The following is a 22,670-nucleotide window of genomic DNA, read 5'->3' on the forward strand; positions in this document are numbered from 1 at the left end:
TGTCCACTGACCACTGACCACACCTCCAATGTATTCTCTGCTCTGTCAGTGTGTATAAGAGAGAGAAATGTAAAGGGCTCAGGAGGCTGGCATACGTGCTTCCTCCCTGGGCGGGTACAGACCAGTCTTTGTAATAAAGTGACATTGTTTCAATCCACTCTCTATCTTGATTATTTCTTAAAGACTGATGTGGGTTCTGAATAATCCACCACATAGTCTGCTATAAACACAACACGAGATATAGGCTATAGCTAGATAGCTATAAACACAACATGAGATCACGACACTGGTAAAAATGGGGGTCCCCCTCCCTGCAGGCAAACACGTGTCAGTTTGGGAGGTCCTTGACATGAAAATGTTTAACAGATGAGAAACTAGTGAAATAGGGGAACAGAAGAACCATGCTTAGAACAGGAATAAAAAAGCGAGTGTTCAAGGCTGTGGATCAACGTATTGAGGATGCTGAGGCATTTGGAGACGCTCAGCCTTACATCTTGGTCTCAACTTGTCACCCTGTTATTAGTCAGATCTCTACTCTTTGAGCGTCGTTCGCACATAAAAAAAAAAGAAACGCTCATATCCCCCTCGCCCGCCTTGCTTCCAGCGTTGAAGACCGGCTTTGAAATGCACGCCTTGTCAATTTTCATTCCGAGCAGTGCGACCATTACTACCTATATCATTATTTAATCATCTGAGCCAATGTATGGGGGTTCTCCCTGCATGCTCATTAGCCCGGAGTGTCTATTTTTAAGAGTAAGAGCGTGTGTGTGTGTGTGTGTGTGTGTGTGTGTGTGTGTGTGTGTGTGTGTGTGTGTGTGTGTGTGTGTGTGTGTGTGTGCGCGCATGTGTGCGAGCGTAGGTAGTTATAGGTGTGATATCGATGACCTTTCATGGACTTAGAGGAGCGGAGGGATTTGAAAGACGACACCTCTCACACTTACATCCAACTAATATGTCTAACGGCCAAGCTACACCAGGCTTTTCAGTGCACGTTTACACGAATACGCACACACGCGTAAATTCAGGTCCAGTCCATTTTAATTGCGCATACGCGGGGTTCGTGTTTTAGGGTAAACGCGCACAAATGTGCGCGAAAAGCCTGGTGTAGCCCGGCCGTGAGTCATAGTTTCGGGGTTTTGACAGAGTAGCCTACTTGTCTGTCTCTGTCCCTTTTGTGCCAAAATGCCCTGTAATGCTCATATATGGACATATTGGTTGCATGGCGGTTCTGGTTTTCACGTCAAGGACCCCGCCCCAAATTAATGTAGGCGTAGGCCCTATATGTACATGTGAAGAGAGGAGAGTCCGCACACAGATTAGCTCCAAGGTGTTTGCTTTTTATTCAAAACACCATAATTAATACACAGTGTATTAATTATGGTGTTTTGAATAAAAAGCAAACACCTTTTTCATTAAAAAAGCTAAAGGTATTAGATGTTTTGGTCATAATTACATTTACATGTAAATCTATGTTGCTTTGTTATAGCTAGCATGTTGTTAGCATGCTAATGTGTAGCTAGTAGCCTCAAGGTTATGTTAAGTGCAGAAAAGATAATATGGTGTGACTGTGACACTTGGGTTAAGTTTAGGGTTATCATAATGGTGTGACTGTCTGCCTGTCACGCCATATGAGTTTTTTGTCACACCATATCATACAAACTGTATTTTCCTACAGATATAACAATAAATAACAAAGTCACATGTTTCTTTTGTCCATTTAAACATTTGTTTTAAACATTTTCACCTAAAATCTGCAACTATCCACAATAAATTGTGTTTAATTTTGTTTTATTCAGTCATTGCCATGTTATTCAATGTTAAAGCAATTTTCCTGTTGCTGTTCTTCCTGAGTAATTGTTTAATCAATCTGTAAAGTTCAGTACTCACTAATAGGTAGATTAAAACACAGTTTGCTTTGAAAAATGAAGATATGATCATACGGTGTGACACTAAATCATTTCGTGTGACGTTCCAAATAGTGAAAAAATCATACCTTTATTAATGATGAAACCATTAATGTTTATGGATTACATAGCAAATAGTATCAGGAAGAGTCACTAATATTTGTGTAATTTTAGAGAAAGTTTTGTCACAATAAATACAAAATATATTGAAAGACCGACAACATGGGCCTCACATCGAGTGTTGATTACGAAAAGAATATACAGATTTAATACATTTTCACGAAACTATAGTGGATCACAGGTTAGTTATGATAAAGGACTTTGATAAAGTGAGCAACTTAAGAAAGGTGTACTACTAAACAATTATTGTCATGTCACACCATATGACGATTTTAGGCACAAGTACAACAAAATGCTGAATAAATTCTGATTCCAATAAAATATCTAAAAACTAAATATGTTTCCATGAAGATGAGAGTGAGTAGAACAAAAGTAAATCATTTTTATTCTTAAAAAACACTTTTTGGGGGGTGTCACGTCACTGACCCATTTTCACCTTTTTTTCAAATTCTCCAAAATCGTGAAAAATGGCAACCTATAGCATGCGCTCCGAGACGATGGACTATAGCCTGTCGCTTTTCCGCGATTTTTACCTTTTTTCAGATCCTCCGAAATAGTGAAAAATGGCACCCTATAGCATGCGCTCCGAGACGATGGACTATAGCCTGTCACTTTTTACGATATTTTCACCTTTTCTTCAGATCCTCCGAAATCGTGAAAAATGGCACCCTATAGCATGCGCTCCGAGACGATGGACTATAGCCTGTCGCTTTTCCCATGATTTTCACCTTTTTTTCAAATTCTCCGAAATCGAGAAAATGGCACCCTATAGCATGCACTCCGAGACGATGGACTATATAGCCTGTTGCTTTTCCATGATTTTCAGCTTTTTTTCAAATCCTCCAAAATCGTGAAAAATGATCTTGTCCTGGGAGGTCAGCAAGAGTACGTTTAAAAATATTTAGCAAATTTGACAATGTTATTCATTTATATAGGGGAGAGCCGCCACGATTGTAAAGCTTCACAGTTGTAACGCTTCACGGTTGTAACATGGACGTTATCTCTTGATTGGTCAACGCCACCATGACGCCATCGCGTCAGTATGTGTACAGCAACGTACTCTACGTGCCCAGGAAGTTTGAAGTGTTTACCTATATCCTACGGGGAGTTATTGGCGAAAAACTGACTTTTTTCAAAAGGCGTATAATTTTACACCTGGAGTATATGTGTGCTACAATTTTTTTCTTGGGTGTTGGTGAATAAAAATCCACATGGATGTCTTCATGCTTATGTTCTTCATTAGTTTGCATCGTGTTTAGACGGAATTCACGTTCATTCTGGTCTGTAAGCAACGGCAAAGAAAACTTGCAAAAGTGGGCCATTTGTAACATGTTACAAATGGTCCGCTTTCCATTCAATACCATTATATGTAATATTTACATATTTGACATATTGGCCAATATTATATGTTCTAAAATTGTATTGTATTGTGTAGCGTATTCTAAAATTAGTTTAGGGTTGTATAACATTGTACAACTCAATCAATCAAATGTTTGTTTAATCAATGTATTTCCCCATTGAACTGACCAAAAAAAAAAAAAAGCTCAAACTGGTACACCCGATACTATTTAATATTTCCCTTATGTTTGATACATTTTCTTATCACATCCATGGTATGAAAACAATGCTAAGGAGTTGCTTCAATGAAATATAATTGCTTTAAGCTGAAAACGATATGTTTAATGGTGTTTTTTAGCGTTGTTACATTTATCATGCATGCCGTTACAATTAATCCGATATGCGCAGCAAATGTAACACTGAAACAGCGTCCACGTTCGGTTTAATAACTCCCGACCTGTTTTATCAAAAAGATAACTTGAAGTGGTTTATGGTAGCAGACATGTGTAGGTCCGTTGCCTGAAAATATTACATGTGTAGATAAACGGATCTCTGAGTAAAAAAATGAAACGTACAAAATGTTACATCCTTGGCGGCTCTCCCCTACTGTTATTATTGCATACAGTGTAAATTGTGAAATGACTTTACTGTTGAAATGTAATGAATGTGATTACTTTTGGACCTGTAAATTATGACAAAACAAACTAAGGCACTGGTGTGGTACTTCCTGGTTTACCAGAACGGGGTTCAACTCCCTGCGGTGCCCTCAATTTGTTGTATGTACATGAATTATCACCCTATAGCATGCGCTCCGAGACGATATATTATTATTATATTAATGGGGTTGCTAGGTGTAAGTATGTAGGACTAGTAGCATGCCAAAGTTTGTGCCATAGAGAATGCATTGGGCGTTTAAGTTAAATAACTCAGAAACTACAAAACATTTCAAAGTAAAACGTTCCAGCATGTGTCTCCACAGTAAGCTGAATAATAAAAAGTGTGAATGGAGTTTCTAGGTGAAAGTGATTTTTTGACGTGCCAACATCTGCCATTGAGCCCCATGTTAAAAGTCTCAAATTTGAAAGCACTATATTTCTAAAACTATGACACCTTTCAAAGATTCCTTTTCAGCCAAACATGTCCACCGTAAGATGAACCTAAGTAGGCTGGAATGGGGTTGGTAGGTTTAAGTATGTAGGACTATGTATGCCTTCACCTAGATACTCCATTAAAAAAACGATGGGCTATAACCATGTTTTTTGAATTTTGATTTTTTTTTTTAATCCTCAAAAACGATGAAAAACGGCGTGCCCATACTCAAAAATGATGAAAAACGAGGATAAAAAAAAAAACTAAATTTCAAAAAAACAATGGGCTATAACCCATCGTTTTTTTCATTTTTTCATTTTTTTCAAATCCTCAAAAATGATGAAAAACGGCGTGCTATAGTATGCCGTACGATATGGGCTATAGCCCATGGTCCAAAATGATGAAAAACGAGGATTAAAAAAAAAAAAAAAAGGAAAAAAAAAACAATGGGCTATAACCCATCGTTTTTTTCATTTTTTCATTTTTTTCAAATCCTCAAAAATGATGAAAAACGGCGTGCTATAGTATGCCGTACGATATGGGCTATAGCCCATGGTCCAAAATGATGAAAAACGAGGATTAAAAAAAAAATCTAAAATTCAAAAAAACAATGGGCTATAACCCATCGTTTTTTTAATTTTTTCATTTTTTTCAAATCCTCAAAAATTATGAAAAACGGCGTGCTATAGTATGCCGTACGATATGGGCTATGGCCCATGGTCCAAAATGATGAAAAACGAGGATAAAAAAAAAAAAAAATTCAAAAAAACAATGGGCTATAACCCATCGTTTTTTTATTTTTTCATTTTTTTCAAATCCTCAAAAATGATGAAAAATGGCGTGCTATAGTATGCCGTACGATATGGGCTATAGCCCATGGTCCAAAATGATGAAAAACGAGGATAAAAAAAAATAAATAAAAAAAACAAAAAAACAATGGGCTATAACCCATCGTTTTTTCCATTTTTTTCAAATCCTCAAAAATTATGAAAAACGGCATGCTATAGTATGCCGAACGGTAGGGGCTATAGCCCATGTTCAAAAATGATGAAAAACGAGGCAAAAAAAAAAATCAAAATTTCAAAAAACGATGGGCTATAACCCATGTTTTTTGAAATTTTGAATGTTTTTCAAATCCTCAAAAATGATGATCAAAAAATCAAAATTTCAAAAAAACAATGGGCTATAACCCATCGTTTTTTTATTTTTTCATTTTTTTCAAATCCTCAAAAATGATGAAAAATGGCGTGCTATAGTATGCCGTACGATATGGGCTATAGCCCATGGTCCAAAATGATGAAAAACGAGGATAAAAAAGAAAAAAAAACAATGGGCTATAACCCATCGTTTTTTTCATTTTTTTCAAATCCTCAAAAATGATGAAAAACGGCGTGCTATAGTATGCCGTACGATATGGGCTATAGCCCATGGTCCAAAATGATGAAAAACGAGGATAAAAAAAGAAAAAAAACAAACAAAAAAAACAATGGGCTATAACCCATCGTTTTTTCCATTTTTTTCAAATCCTCAAAAATTATGAAAAACGGCATGCTATAGTATGCCGAACGGTAGGGGCTATAGCCCATGTTCAAAAATGATGAAAAACGAGGCCAAAAAAAAATCAAAATTTCAAAAAACGATGGGCTATAACCCATGTTTTTTGAAATTTTGAATGTTTTTCAAATCCTCAAAAATGATGAAAAACGGCGTGCTATAGTATGCCGAACGGTAGGGGCTATAGCCCATGTTAAAAAATGATGAAAAACGAGGTAAAAAAAAAAATCAAAAATTCAAAAAAACAATGGGCTATAACCCATGTTTTTTGAAATTTAGATTTTTTTTCAAATCCTCAAAAATGATGAAAAACGGCGTGCTATAGTATGCCGAACGGTAGGGGCTATAGCCCATGTTCAAAAATGATGAAAAACGAGGTTAAAAAAAATCAAAAATTCAAAAAAACAATGGGCTATAACCCATGTTTTTTTAAATTTTGAATTTTTTTCAAATCCTCAAAAATGATGAAAAACGGCGTGCTATAGTATGCCGAACGGTAGGGGCTATAGCCCATGTTAAAAAATGATGAAAAACGAGGTTAAAAAAAAAAAAAAAAAAAAAACAATGGGCTATAACCCATGTTTTTGAAATTTTGATTTTTTTTCAAATCCTCAAAAATGATGAAAAACGGCGTGCTATAGTATGCCGAACGGTAGGGGCTATAGCCCATGTTAAAAAATGATGAAAAACGAGGTTAAAAAAAAATTCAAAAATTCAAAAAAACAATGGGCTATAACCCATGTTTTTTGAAATTTTGAATTTTTTTCAAATCCTCAAAAATGATGAAAAACGGCGTGCTATAGTATGCCGAACGGTAGGGGCTATAGCCCATGTTCAAAAATGATGAAAAACGAGGTTAAAAAAAATCAAAAATTCAAAAAAACAATGGGCTATAACCCATGTTTTTTTAAATTTTGAATTTTTTTCAAATCCTCAAAAATGATGAAAAACGGCGTGCTATAGTATGCCGAACGGTAGGGGCTATAGCCCATGTTAAAAAATGATGAAAAACGAGGTTAAAAAAAAAAAAAAAAAAAAAACAATGGGCTATAACCCATGTTTTTTGAAATTTTGATTTTTTTTCAAATCCTCAAAAATGATGAAAAACGGCGTGCTATAGTGTGCCGAACGGTAGGGGCTATAGCCCATGTTAAAAAATGATGAAAAACGAGGTTAAAAAAAAAATCAAAAATTCAAAAAAACAATGGGCTATAACCCATGTTTTTTTAAATTTTGATTTTTTTTCAAATCCTCAAAAATGATGAAAAACGGCGTGCTATAGTATGCCGAACGGTAGGGGCTATAGCCCATGTTCAAAAATGATGAAAAACGAGGTTAAAAAAAAAATCAAAAATTCAAAAAAACAATGGGCTATAACCCAAGTTTTTTGAAATTTTGAATTTTTTTCAAATCCTCAAAAATGATGAAAAACTGCGTGCTATAGTATGCCGAACGGTAGGGGCTATAGCCCATGTTCAAAAATGATGAAAAACGAGGTTAAAAAAAAAATCAAAAATTCAAAAAACGATGGGCTATAACCCATGTTTTTTGAAATTTAGAATTTTTTTCAAATCCTCAAAAATGATGAAAAACGGCGTGCTATAGTATGCCGAACGGTAGGGGCTATAGCCCATGTTAAAAAATGATGAAAAACGAGGTTAATTTTTTTTTCAAAAATTCAAAAAAACAATGGGCTATAACCCATGTTTTTTGAAATTTTGAATTTTTTTCAAATCCTCAAAAATGATGAAAAACGGCGTGCTATAGTATGCCGAACGGTAGGGGCTATAGCCCATGTTCAAAAATGATGAAAAACGAGGTTAAAAAAAAAATCAAAAATTCAAAAAAACAATGGGCTATAACCCATGTTTTTTGAAATTTTGAATTTTTTTCAAATCCTCAAAAATGATGAAAAACGGCGTGCTATAGTATGCCGAACGGTAGGGGCTATAGCCCATGTTAAAAAATGATGAAAAACGAGGTTAAAAAAGAAATTCAAATTTTCAAAAAACGATGGGCTATAACCCATGTTTTTTGAAATTTTGAATTTTTTTTAAATCCTCAAAAATGATGAAAAACGGCGTGCTATAGTATAGCGTACGATATGGGCTATAGCCCATGGTCCAAAATGATGAAAAACGAGGATAAAAAAAAAATCAAAATTTTAAAAAAACAATGGGCTATAACCCATCATTTTTTTTTCATTTTTTCATTTTTTTCAAATCCTCAAAAATGATGAAAAACGGCGTGCTATAGTATGCCGAACGGTAGGGGCTATAGCCCATGTTAAAAAATGATGAAAAACGAGGTTAAAAAAGAAATTCAAAATTTCAAAAAACGATGGGCTATAACCCATGTTTTTTGAAATTTTGAAATTTTTTTAAATCCTCAAAAATGATGAAAAACGGCGTGCTATAGTATAGCGTACGATATGGGCTATAGCCCATGGTCCAAAATGATGAAAAACGAGGATAAAAAAAAATCAAAATTTAAAAAAAACAATGGGCTATAACCCATCATTTTTTTTCATTTTTTCATTTTTTTCAAATCCTCAAAAATGATGAAAAACGGCGTGCTATAGTATGCCGTACGATATGGGCTATAGCCCATGGTCCAAAATGATGAAAAACGAGGATTAAAAAAAAATCAAAAATTCAAAGAAACAATGGGCTATAACCCATGTTTTTGAAATTTTGAATTTTTTTCAAATCCTCAAAAATGATGAAAAACGGCGTGCTATAGTATGCCGAACGGTAGGGGCTATAGCCCATGTTCAAAAATGATGAAAAACGAGGTAAAAAAAAAAATCAAAAATTCAAAAAACAATGGGCTATAACCCATGTTTTTTGAAAATTTGAATTTTTTTCAAATCCTCAAAAATGATGAAAAACGGCGTGCTATAGTATGCCGAACGGTAGGGGCTATAGCCCATGTACAAAAATGATGAAAAACGAGGTTAAAAAAAAAATCTAAATTTCAAAAAACGATGGGCTATAACCCATGTTTTTTGAAATTTTGAATTTTTTTCAAATCCTCAAAAATGATGAAAAACGGCGTGCTATAGTATGCCGAACGGTAGGGGCTATAGCCCATGTTAAAAAATGATGAAAAACGAGGTTAAAAAAAAAATCAAAAATTCAAAAAAACAATGGGCTATAACCCATGTTTTTTGAAATTTTGAATTTTTTTCAAATCCTCAAAAATGATGAAAAACGGCGTGCTATAGTATGCCGAACGGTAGGGGCTATAGCCCATGTTCAAAAATGATGAAAAACGAGGTTAAAAAAAAAATCTAAAATTAAAAAAAACAATGGGCTATAACCCATGTTTTTTGAAATTTTGATTTTTTTTCAAATCCTCAAAAATGATGAAAAACGGCGTGCTATAGTATGCCGAACGGTAGGGGCTATAGCCCATGTTCAAAAATGATGAAAAACGAGGTTAAAAAAAAAATCAAAAATTCAAAAAAACAATGGGCTATAACCCAAGTTTTTTGAAATTTTGAATTTTTTTCAAATCCTCAAAAATGATGAAAAACTGCGTGCTATAGTATGCCGAACGGTAGGGGCTATAGCCCATGTTCAAAAATGATGAAAAACGAGGTTAAAAAAAAAATCAAAAATTCAAAAAAACAATGGGCTATAACCCATGTTTTTTTAAATTTTGAATTTTTTTCAAATCCTCAAAAATGATGAAAAACGGCGTGCTATAGTATGCCGAACGGTAGGGGCTATAGCCCATGTTAAAAAATGATGAAAAACGAGGTTAAAAAAAAAATCAAAAATTCAAAAAAACAATGGGCTATAACCCATGTTTTTTGAAAATTTGAATTTTTTTCAAATCCTCAAAAATGATGAAAAACGGCGTGCTATAGTATGCCGAACGGTAGGGGCTATAGCCCATGTTAAAAAATGATGAAAAACGAGGTTAAAAAAAAATTCAAAAATTCAAAAAAACAATGGGCTTTAACCCATGTTTTTTGAAATTTTGAATTTTTTTCAAATCCTCAAAAATGATGAAAAACGGCGTGCTATAGTATGCCGAACGGTAGGGGCTATAGCCCATGTTCAAAAATGATGAAAAACGAGGTTAAAAAAAAAATCAAAAATTCAAAAAAACAATGGGCTATAACCCATGTTTTTTGAAAATTTAAATTTTTTTCAAATCCTCAAAAATGATGAAAAACGGCGTGCTATAGTATGCCGAACGGTAGGGGCTATAGCCCATGTTCAAAAATGATGAAAAACGAGGTTAAAAAAAATATCAAAATTTCAAAAAACGATGGGCTATAACCCATGTTTTTTGAAATTTTGCATTTTTTTCAAATCCTCAAAAATGATGAAAAACGGCGTGCTATAGTATGCCGAACGGTAGGGGCTATAGCCCATGTTAAAAAATTATGAAAAACGAGGTTAAAAAAAATTATCAAAAATTAAAAAAAACAATGGGCTATAACCCATGTTTTTTAAATTTTGAATTTTTTTCAAATCCTCAAAAATGATGAAAAACGGCGTGCTATAGTATGCCGAACGGTAGGGGCTATAGCCCATGTTAAAAAATGATGAAAAACGAGGTTAAAAAAAAAAAAAAAAAATCAAAAAAAACAATGGGCTATAACCCATGTTTTTTGAAATTTTGAATTTTTTTCAAATCCTCAAAAATGATGAAAAACGGCGTGCTATAGTATGCCGAACGGTAGGGGCTATAGCCCATGTTCAAAAATGATGAAAAACGAGGTTAAAAAAAAAATCAAAAATTCAAAAAACGATGGGCTATAACCCATGTTTTTTGAAATTTTGATTTTTTTTCAAATCCTCAAAAATGATGAAAAACGGCGTGCTATAGTATGCCGAACGGTAGGGGCTATAGCCCATGTTCAAAAATGATGAAAAACGAGGTTAAAAAAAAAAAAAAAAAATCAAAAAAACAATGGGCTATAACCCATGTTTTTTGAAATTTTGAATTTTTTTCAAATCCTCAAAAATGATGAAAAACGGCGTGCTATAGTATGCCGAACGGTAGGGGCTATAGCCCATGTTAAAAAATGATGAAAAACGAGGTTAAAAAAAAAATCAAAAATTCAAAAAAACAATGGGCTATAACCCATGTTTTTTAAAATTTTGAATTTTTTTCAAATCCTCAAAAATGATGAAAAACGGCGTGCTATAGTATGCCGAACGGTAGGGGCTATAGCCCATGTTAAAAAATGATGAAAAACGAGGTTAATTTTTTTTTCAAAAATTCAAAAAAACAATGGGCTATAACCCATGTTTTTTTTAATTTTGAATTTTTTTCAAATCCTCAAAAATGATGAAAAACGGCGTGCTATAGTATGCCGAACGGTAGGGGCTATAGCCCATGTTCAAAAATGATGAAAAACGAGGTTAAAAAAAATCAAAAATTCAAAAAAACAATGGGCTATAACCCATGTTTTTTTAAATTTAGAATTTTTTTCAAATCCTCAAAAATGATGAAAAACGGCGTGCTATAGTATGCCGAACGGTAGGGGCTATAGCCCATGTTAAAAAATGATGAAAAACGAGGTTAAAAAAAAAAAAAAAAAAAAAAAAAAAACAATGGGCTATAACCCATGTTTTTTGAAATTTTGATTTTTTTTCAAATCCTCAAAAATGATGAAAAACGGCGTGCTATAGTATGCCGAACGGTAGGGGCTATAGCCCATGTTAAAAAATGATGAAAAACGAGGTTAATTTTTTTTTCAAAAATTCAAAAAAACAATGGGCTATAACCCATGTTTTTTGAAATTTTGAATTTTTTTCAAATCCTCAAAAATGATGAAAAACGGCGTGCTATAGTATGCCGAACGGTAGGGGCTATAGCCCATGTTCAAAAATGATGAAAAACGAGGTTAAAAAAAAAATCAAAAATTCAAAAAAACAATGGGCTATAACCCATGTTTTTTTAAATTTTGAATTTTTTTCAAATCCTCAAAAATGATGAAAAACGGCGTGCTATAGTATGCCGAACGGTAGGGGCTATAGCCCATGTTAAAAAATGATGAAAAACGAGGTTAAAAAAAAAATCAAAAATTCAAAAAAACAATGGGCTATAACCCATGTTTTTTGAAAATTTGAATTTTTTTCAAATCCTCAAAAATGATGAAAAACGGCGTGCTATAGTATGCCGAACGGTAGGGGCTATAGCCCATGTTAAAAAATGATGAAAAACGAGGTTAAAAAAAAATTCAAAAATTCAAAAAAACAATGGGCTTTAACCCATGTTTTTTGAAATTTTGAATTTTTTTCAAATCCTCAAAAATGATGAAAAACGGCGTGCTATAGTATGCCGAACGGTAGGGGCTATAGCCCATGTTCAAAAATGATGAAAAACGAGGTTAAAAAAAAAATCAAAAATTCAAAAAAACAATGGGCTATAACCCATGTTTTTTGAAAATTTAAAAATTTTTCAAATCCTCAAAAATGATGAAAAACGGCGTGCTATAGTATGCCGAACGGTAGGGGCTATAGCCCATGTTCAAAAATGATGAAAAACGAGGTTAAAAAAAATATCAAAATTTCAAAAAACGATGGGCTATAACCCATGTTTTTTGAAATTTTGCATTTTTTTCAAATCCTCAAAAATGATGAAAAACGGCGTGCTATAGTATGCCGAACGGTAGGGGCTATAGCCCATGTTCAAAAATGATGAAAAACGAGGTTAAATTTTTTTATCAAAAATTAAAAAAAACAATGGGCTATAACCCATGTTTTTTAAATTTTGAATTTTTTTCAAATCCTCAAAAATGATGAAAAACGGCGTGCTATAGTATGCCGAACGGTAGGGGCTATAGCCCATGTTAAAAAATGATGAAAAACGAGGTTAAAAAAAAAAAAAAAAAATCAAAAAAAACAATGGGCTATAACCCATGTTTTTTGAAATTTTGAATTTTTTTCAAATCCTCAAAAATGATGAAAAACGGCGTGCTATAGTATGCCGAACGGTAGGGGCTATAGCCCATGTTCAAAAATGATGAAAAACGAGGTTAAAAAAAAAATCAAAAATTCAAAAAACGATGGGCTATAACCCATGTTTTTTGAAATTTTGATTTTTTTTCAAATCCTCAAAAATGATGAAAAACGGCGTGCTATAGTATGCCGAACGGTAGGGGCTATAGCCCATGTTCAAAAATGATGAAAAACGAGGTTAAAAAAAAAAAAAAAAAATCAAAAAAACAATGGGCTATAACCCATGTTTTTTGAAATTTTGAATTTTTTTCAAATCCTCAAAAATGATGAAAAACGGCGTGCTATAGTATGCCGAACGGTAGGGGCTATAGCCCATGTTAAAAAATGATGAAAAACGAGGTTAAAAAAAAAATCAAAAATTCAAAAAAACAATGGGCTATAACCCATGTTTTTTAAAATTTTGAATTTTTTTCAAATCCTCAAAAATGATGAAAAACGGCGTGCTATAGTATGCCGAACGGTAGGGGCTATAGCCCATGTTAAAAAATGATGAAAAACGAGGTTAATTTTTTTTTCAAAAATTCAAAAAAACAATGGGCTATAACCCATGTTTTTTTTAATTTTGAATTTTTTTCAAATCCTCAAAAATGATGAAAAACGGCGTGCTATAGTATGCCGAACGGTAGGGGCTATAGCCCATGTTCAAAAATGATGAAAAACGAGGTTAAAAAAAATCAAAAATTCAAAAAAACAATGGGCTATAACCCATGTTTTTTTAAATTTAGAATTTTTTTCAAATCCTCAAAAATGATGAAAAACGGCGTGCTATAGTATGCCGAACGGTAGGGGCTATAGCCCATGTTAAAAAATGATGAAAAACGAGGTTAAAAAAAAAAAAAAAAAAAAAAAAAAAACAATGGGCTATAACCCATGTTTTTTGAAATTTTGATTTTTTTTCAAATCCTCAAAAATGATGAAAAACGGCGTGCTATAGTATGCCGAACGGTAGGGGCTATAGCCCATGTTAAAAAATGATGAAAAACGAGGTTAATTTTTTTTTCAAAAATTCAAAAAAACAATGGGCTATAACCCATGTTTTTTGAAATTTTGAATTTTTTTCAAATCCTCAAAAATGATGAAAAACGGCGTGCTATAGTATGCCGAACGGTAGGGGCTATAGCCCATGTTCAAAAATGATGAAAAACGAGGTTAAAAAAAAAATCAAAAATTCAAAAAAACAATGGGCTATAACCCATGTTTTTTTAAATTTTGAATTTTTTTCAAATCCTCAAAAATGATGAAAAACGGCGTGCTATAGTATGCCGAACGGTAGGGGCTATAGCCCATGTTAAAAAATGATGAAAAACGAGGTTAAAAAAAAAATCAAAAATTCAAAAAAACAATGGGCTATAACCCATGTTTTTTGAAAATTTGAATTTTTTTCAAATCCTCAAAAATGATGAAAAACGGCGTGCTATAGTATGCCGAACGGTAGGGGCTATAGCCCATGTTCAAAAATGATGAAAAACGAGGTTAAAAAAAAAATCAAAAATTCAAAAAAACAATGGGTTATAACCCATGTTTTTTGAAAATTTTAATTTTTTTCAAATCCTCAAAAATGATGAAAAACTGCGTGCTATAGTATGCCGAACGGTAGGGGCTATAGCCCATGTTCAAAAATGATGAAAAACGAGGTTAAAAAAAAATCAAAAATTCAAAAAAACAATGGGCTATAACCCATGTTTTTTGAAATTTTGATTTTTTTTCAAATCCTCAAAAATGATGAAAAACGGCGTGCTATAGTATGCCGAACGGTAGGGGCTATAGCCCATGTTAAAAAATGATGAAAAACGAGGTTAAAAAAAAAATCTAAAATTCAAAAAAACAATGGGCTATAACCCATGTTTTTTGAAATTTTGAATTTTTTTCAAATCCTCAAAAATGATGAAAAACGGCGTGCTATAGTATGCCGAACGGTAGGGGCTATAGCCCATGTTCAAAAATGATGAAAAACGAGGTTAAAAAAAAAATCAAAAATTCAAAAAAAACAATGGGCTATAACCCATGTTTTTTTTAATTTTGAATTTTTTTCAAATCCTCAAAAATGATGAAAAACGGCGTGCTATAGTATGCCGAACGGTAGGGGCTATAGCCCATGTTAAAAAATGATGAAAAACGAGGTTAAAAAAAAAATCAAAAATTCAAAAAAACAATGGGCTATAACCCATGTTTTTTGAAATTTTGAATTTTTTTCAAATCCTCAAAAATGATGAAAAACGGCGTGCTATAGTATGCCGAACGGTAGGGGCTATAGCCCATGTTCAAAAATGATGAAAAACGAGGTTAAAAAAAAAATCAAAAATTCAAAAAAACAATGGGCTATAACCCATGTTTTTTGAAAATTTGAATTTTTTTCAAATCCTCAAAAATGATGAAAAACGGCATGCTATAGTATGCCGAACGGTAGGGGCTATAGCCCATGTTAAAAAATGATGAAAAACGAGGTTAAAAAAAAAATCAAAAATTCAAAAAAACAATGGGCTATAACCCATGTTTTTGAAATTTTGATTTTTTTTCAAATCCTCAAAAATGATGAAAAACGGCGTGCTATAGTATGCCGAACGGTAGGGGCTAAAGCCCATGTTAAAAAATGATAAAAAACGAGGTTAAAAAAAAAAAAAAAAAATCAAAAAAACAATGGGCTATAACCCATGTTTTTTGAAATTTTGAATTTTTTTCAAATCCTCAAAAATGATGAAAAACGGCGTGCTATAGTATGCCGAACGGTAGGGGCTATAGCCCATGTTCAAAAATGATGAAAAACGAGGTTAAAAAAAAAATCAAAAATTAAAAAAAACAATGGGCTATAACCCATGTTTTTTGAAAATTTGAATTTTTTTCAAATCCTCAAAAATGATGAAAAACGGCGTGCTATAGTATGCCGAACGGTAGGGGCTATAGCCCATGTTCAAAAATGATGAAAAACGAGGTTAAAAAAAAAATCAAAATTTCAAAAAACGATGGGCTATAACCCATGTTTTTTGAAATTTTGAATTTTTTTCAAATCCTCAAAAATGATGAAAAACGGCGTGCTATAGTATGCCGAACGGTAGGGGCTATAGCCCATGTTCAAAAATGATGAAAAACGAGGTTAAAAAAAATATCAAAATTTCAAAAAACGATGGGCTATAACCCATGTTTTTTGAAATTTTGATTTTTTTTCAAATCCTCAAAAATGATGAAAAACGGCGTGCTATAGTATGCCGAACGGTAGGGGCTATAGCCCATGTTCAAAAATGATGAAAAACAAGGTTAAAAAAAAAATCAAAAATTCAAAAAAACAATGGGCTATAACCCATGTTTTTTGAAATTTAGATTTTTTTTCAAATACTCAAAAATGATGAAAAACGGCATGCTATAGTATGCCGAACGGTAGGGGCTATAGCCCATGTTAAAAAATGATGAAAAACGAGGTTAAAAAAAAAATCAAAAATTAAAAAAAACAATGGGCTATAACCCATGTTTTTTGAAATTTTGATTTTTTTTCAAATCCTCAAAAATGATGAAAAACGGCGTGCTATAGTATGCCGAACGGTAGGGGCTATAGCCCATGTTCAAAAATGATGAAAAACGAGGTTAAAAAAAAAATCAAAAATTCAAAAAAACAATGGGCTATAACCCATGTTTTTGAAATTTTGAATTTTTTTCAAATCCTCAAAAATGATGAAAAACGGCGTGCTATAGTATGCCGAACGGTAGGGGCTATAGCCCATGTAAAAAAATGATGAAAAACGAGGTTAATTTTTTTTTCAAAAATTCAAAAAAACAATGGGCTATAACCCATGTTTTTTGAAATTTTGAATTTTTTTCAAATCCTCAAAAATGATGAAAAACGGCGTGCTATAGTATGCCGAACGGTAGGGGCTATAGCCCATGTTCAAAAATGATGAAAAACGAGGTTAAAAAAAAAATCAAAAATTCAAAAAAACAATGGGCTATAACCCATGTTTTTTTAAATTTTGAATTTTTTTCAAATCCTCAAAAATGATGAAAAACGGCGTGCTATAGTATGCCGAACGGTAGGGGCTATAGCCCATGTTAAAAAATGATGAAAAACGAGGTTAAAAAAAAAATCAAAAATTCAAAAAAACAATGGGCTATAACCCATGTTTTTTGAAAATTTGAATTTTTTTCAAATCCTCAAAAATGATGAAAAACGGCGTGCTATAGTATGCCGAACGGTAGGGGCTATAGCCCATGTTCAAAAATGATGAAAAACGAGGTTAAAAAAAAAATCAAAAATTCAAAAAAACAATGGGTTATAACCCATGTTTTTTGAAAATTTTAATTTTTTTCAAATCCTCAAAAATGATGAAAAACTGCGTGCTATAGTATGCCGAACGGTAGGGGCTATAGCCCATGTTCAAAAATGATGAAAAACGAGGTTAAAAAAAAAATCAAAAATTCAAAAAAACAATGGGCTATAACCCATGTTTTTTGAAATTTTGATTTTTTTTCAAATCCTCAAAAATGATGAAAAACGGCGTGCTATAGTATGCCGAACGGTAGGGGCTATAGCCCATGTTAAAAAATGATGAAAAACGAGGTTAAAAAAAAAATCTAAAATTCAAAAAAACAATGGGCTATAACCCATGTTTTTTGAAATTTTGAATTTTTTTCAAATCCTCAAAAATGATGAAAAACGGCGTGCTATAGTATGCCGAACGGTAGGGGCTATAGCCCATGTTCAAAAATGATGAAAAACGAGGTTAAAAAAAAAATCAAAAATTCAAAAAAAACAATGGGCTATAACCCATGTTTTTTTTAATTTTGAATTTTTTTCAAATCCTCAAAAATGATGAAAAACGGCGTGCTATAGTATGCCGAACGGTAGGGGCTATAGCCCATGTTAAAAAATGATGAAAAACGAGGTTAAAAAAAAAATCTAAAATTCAAAAAAACAATGGGCTATAACCCATGTTTTTTGAAATTTTGAATTTTTTTCAAATCCTCAAAAATGATGAAAAACGGCGTGCTATAGTATGCCGAACGGTAGGGGCTATAGCCCATGTTCAAAAATGATGAAAAACGAGGTAAAAAAAAAAATCAAAAATTCAAAAAAACAATGGGCTATAACCCATGTTTTTTGAAAATTTGAATTTTTTTCAAATCCTCAAAAATGATGAAAAACGGCATGCTATAGTATGCCGAACGGTAGGGGCTATAGCCCATGTTAAAAAATGATGAAAAACGAGGTTAAAAAAAAAATCAAAAATTCAAAAAAACAATGGGCTATAACCCATGTTTTTGAAATTTTGATTTTTTTTCAAATCCTCAAAAATGATGAAAAACGGCGTGCTATAGTATGCCGAACGGTAGGGGCTAAAGCCCATGTTAAAAAATGATAAAAAACGAGGTTAAAAAAAAAAAAAAAAATTCAAAAAAACAATGGGCTATAACCCATGTTTTTTGAAATTTTGAATTTTTTTCAAATCCTCAAAAATGATGAAAAACGGCGTGCTATAGTATGCCGAACGGTAGGGGCTATAGCCCATGTTCAAAAATGATGAAAAACGAGGTTAAAAAAAAAATCAAAAATTAAAAAAAACAATGGGCTATAACCCATGTTTTTTGAAAATTTGAATTTTTTTCAAATCCTCAAAAATGATGAAAAACGGCGTGCTATAGTATGCCGAACGGTAGGGGCTATAGCCCATGTTCAAAAATGATGAAAAACGAGGTTAAAAAAAATATCAAAATTTCAAAAAACGATGGGCTATAACCCATGTTTTTTGAAATTTTGAATTTTTTTCAAATCCTCAAAAATGATGAAAAACGGCGTGCTATAGTATGCCGAACGGTAGGGGCTATAGCCCATGTTCAAAAATGATGAAAAACGAGGTTAAAAAAAATATCAAAATTTCAAAAAACGATGGGCTATAACCCATGTTTTTTGAAATTTTGATTTTTTTTCAAATCCTCAAAAATGATGAAAAACGGCGTGCTATAGTATGCCGAACGGTAGGGGCTATAGCCCATGTTCAAAAATGATGAAAAACAAGGTTAAAAAAAAAATCAAAAATTCAAAAAAACAATGGGCTATAACCCATGTTTTTTGAAATTTAGATTTTTTTTCAAATACTCAAAAATGATGAAAAACGGCATGCTATAGTATGCCGAACGGTAGGGGCTATAGCCCATGTTAAAAAATGATGAAAAACGAGGTTAAAAAAAAAATCAAAAATTAAAAAAAACAATGGGCTATAACCCATGTTTTTTGAAATTTTGATTTTTTTTCAAATCCTCAAAAATGATGAAAAACGGCGTGCTATAGTATGCCGAACGGTAGGGGCTATAGCCCATGTTCAAAAATGATGAAAAACGAGGTTAAAAAAAAAATCAAAAATTCAAAAAAACAATGGGCTATAACCCATGTTTTTGAAATTTTGAATTTTTTTCAAATCCTCAAAAATGATGAAAAACGGCGTGCTATAGTATGCCGAACGGTAGGGGCTATAGCCCATGTAAAAAAATTATGAAAAACGAGGTTAAATTTTTTTTCAAAAATTCAAAAAAACAATGGGCTATAACCCATGTTTTTTGAAATTTTGAATTTTTTTCAAATCCTCAAAAATGATGAAAAACGGCGTGCTATAGTATGCCGAACGGTAGGGGCTATAGCCCATGTTCAAAAATGATGAAAAACGAGGTTAAAAAAAAATCAAAAATTAAAAAAAACAATGGGCTATAACCCATGTTTTTTTTAATTTTGAATTTTTTTCAAATCCTCAAAAATGATGAAAAACGGCGTGCTATAGTATGCCGAACGGTAGGGGCTATAGCCCATGTTCAAAAATGATGAAAAACGAGGTTAAAAAAAAAATCAAAAATTCAAAAAAACAATGGGCTATAACCCATGTTTTTTTAAATTTTGAATTTTTTTCAAATCCTCAAAAATGATGAAAAACGGCGTGCTATAGTATGCCGAACGGTAGGGGCTATAGCCCATGTTCAAAAATGATGAAAAACGAGGTTAAAAAAAAAATCAAAAATTCAAAAAAACAATGGGCTATAACCCATGTTTTTTGAAATTTAGATTTTTTTTCAAATCCTCAAAAATGATGAAAAACGGCATGCTATAGTATGCCGAATGGTAGGGGCTATAGCCCATGTTAAAAAATGATGAAAAACGATGTTAAAAAAAAAATCAAAAATTCAAAAAAACAATGGGCTATAACCCATGTTTTTGAAATTTTTAATTTTTTTCAAATCCTCAAAAATGATGAAAAACGGCGTGCTATAGTATGCCGAACGGTAGGGGCTATAGCCCATGTTAAAAAATGATGAAAAACGAGGTTAAAAAAAAATTCAAAAATTCAAAAAAACAATGGGCTATAACCCATGTTTTTTGAAATTTTGAATTTTTTTCAAATCCTCAAAAATGATGAAAAACGGCGTGCTATAGTATGCCGAACGGTAGGGGCTATAGCCCATGTTCAAAAATGATGAAAAACGAGGTTAAAAAAAAATCAAAAATTAAAAAAAACAATGGGCTATAACCCATGTTTTTTTTAATTTTGAATTTTTTTCAAATCCTCAAAAATGATGAAAAACGGCGTGCTATAGTATGCCGAACGGTAGGGGCTATAGCCCATGTTCAAAAATGATGAAAAACGAGGTTAAAAAAAAAATCAAAAATTCAAAAAAACAATGGGCTATAACCCATGTTTTTTTAAATTTTGAATTTTTTTCAAATCCTCAAAAATGATGAAAAACGGCGTGCTATAGTATGCCGAACGGTAGGGGCTATAGCCCATGTTAAAAAATGATGAAAAACGAGGTTAAAAAAAAAATCAAAAATTCAAAAAAACAATGGGCTATAACCCATGTTTTTTGAAATTTAGAATTTTTTTCAAATCCTCAAAAATGATGAAAAACGGCATGCTATAGTATGCCGAACGGTAGGGGCTATAGCCCATGTTAAAAAATGATGAAAAACGAGGTTAAAAAAAAAATCAAAAATTCAAAAAAACAATGGGCTATAACCCATGTTTTTGAAATTTTGAATTTTTTTCAAATCCTCAAAAATGATGAAAAACGGCGTGCTATAGTATGCCGAACGGTAGGGGCTATAGCCCATGTTAAAAAATGATAAAAAACGAGGTTAAAAAAAAATTCAAAAATTCAAAAAAACAATGGGCTATAACCCATGTTTTTTGAAATTTTGAATTTTTTTCAAATCCTCAAAAATGATGAAAAACGGCGTGCTATAGTATGCCGAACGGTAGGGGCTATAGCCCATGTTCAAAAATGATGAAAAACGAGGTTAAAAAAAAAATCAAAAATAAAAAAAAACAATGGGCTATAACCCATGTTTTTTGAAATTTAGATTTTTTTTCAAATCCTCAAAAATGATGAAAAACGGCATGCTATAGTATGCCGAACGGTAGGGGCTATAGCCCATGTTAAAAAATGATGAAAAACGAGGTTAAAAAAAAAATCAAAAATTCAAAAAAACAATGGGCTATAACCCATGTTTTTTGAAATTTTGAATTTTTTTCAAATCCTCAAAAATGATGAAAAACGGCGTGCTATAGTATGCCGAACGGTAGGGGCTATAGCCCATGTTAAAAAATGATGAAAAACGAGGTTAAAAAAAAATTCAAAAATTCAAAAAAACAATGGGCTATAACCCATGTTTTTTTTAATTTTGAATTTTTTTCAAATCCTCAAAAATGATGAAAAACGGCGTGCTATAGTATGCCGAACGGTAGGGGCTATAGCCCATGTTAAAAAATGATAAAAAACGAGGTTAAAAAAAAAATCAAAAATTCAAAAAAACAATGGGCTATAACCCATGTTTTTTGAAATTTTGAATTTTTTTCAAATCCTCAAAAATGATGAAAAACGGCGTGCTATAGTATGCCGAACGGTAGGGGCTATAGCCCATGTTCAAAAATGATGAAAAACGAGGTTAAAAAAAAAATCTAAAATTCAAAAAAACAATGGGCTATAACCCATGTTTTTTGAAAATTTGAATTTTTTTCAAATCCTCAAAAATGATGAAAAACGGCGTGCTATAGTATGCCGAACGGTAGGGGCTATAGCCCATGTTCAAAAATGATGAAAAACGAGGTTAAAAAAAAAATCAAAAATTCAAAAAAACAATGGGCTATAACCCATGTTTTTTGAAATTTAGATTTTTTTTCAAATCCTCAAAAATGATGAAAAACGGCATGCTATAGTATGCCGAATGGTAGGGGCTATAGCCCATGTTAAAAAATGATGAAAAACGATGTTAAAAAAAAAATCAAAAATTCAAAAAAACAATGGGCTATAACCCATGTTTTTGAAATTTTTAATTTTTTTCAAATCCTCAAAAATGATGAAAAACGGCGTGCTATAGTATGCCGAACGGTAGGGGCTATAGCCCATGTTAAAAAATGATGAAAAACGAGGTTAAAAAAAAATTCAAAAATTCAAAAAAACAATGGGCTATAACCCATGTTTTTTGAAATTTTGAATTTTTTTCAAATCCTCAAAAATGATGAAAAACGGCGTGCTATAGTATGCCGAACGGTAGGGGCTATAGCCCATGTTCAAAAATGATGAAAAACGAGGTTAAAAAAAAATCAAAAATTAAAAAAAACAATGGGCTATAACCCATGTTTTTTTTAATTTTGAATTTTTTTCAAATCCTCAAAAATGATGAAAAACGGCGTGCTATAGTATGCCGAAC

This window comes from Protomyctophum parallelum (assembly GCF_964188405.1).
Source record: "Protomyctophum parallelum genome assembly, chromosome: 11".
Taxonomy (NCBI): domain Eukaryota; kingdom Metazoa; phylum Chordata; class Actinopteri; order Myctophiformes; family Myctophidae; genus Protomyctophum; species Protomyctophum parallelum.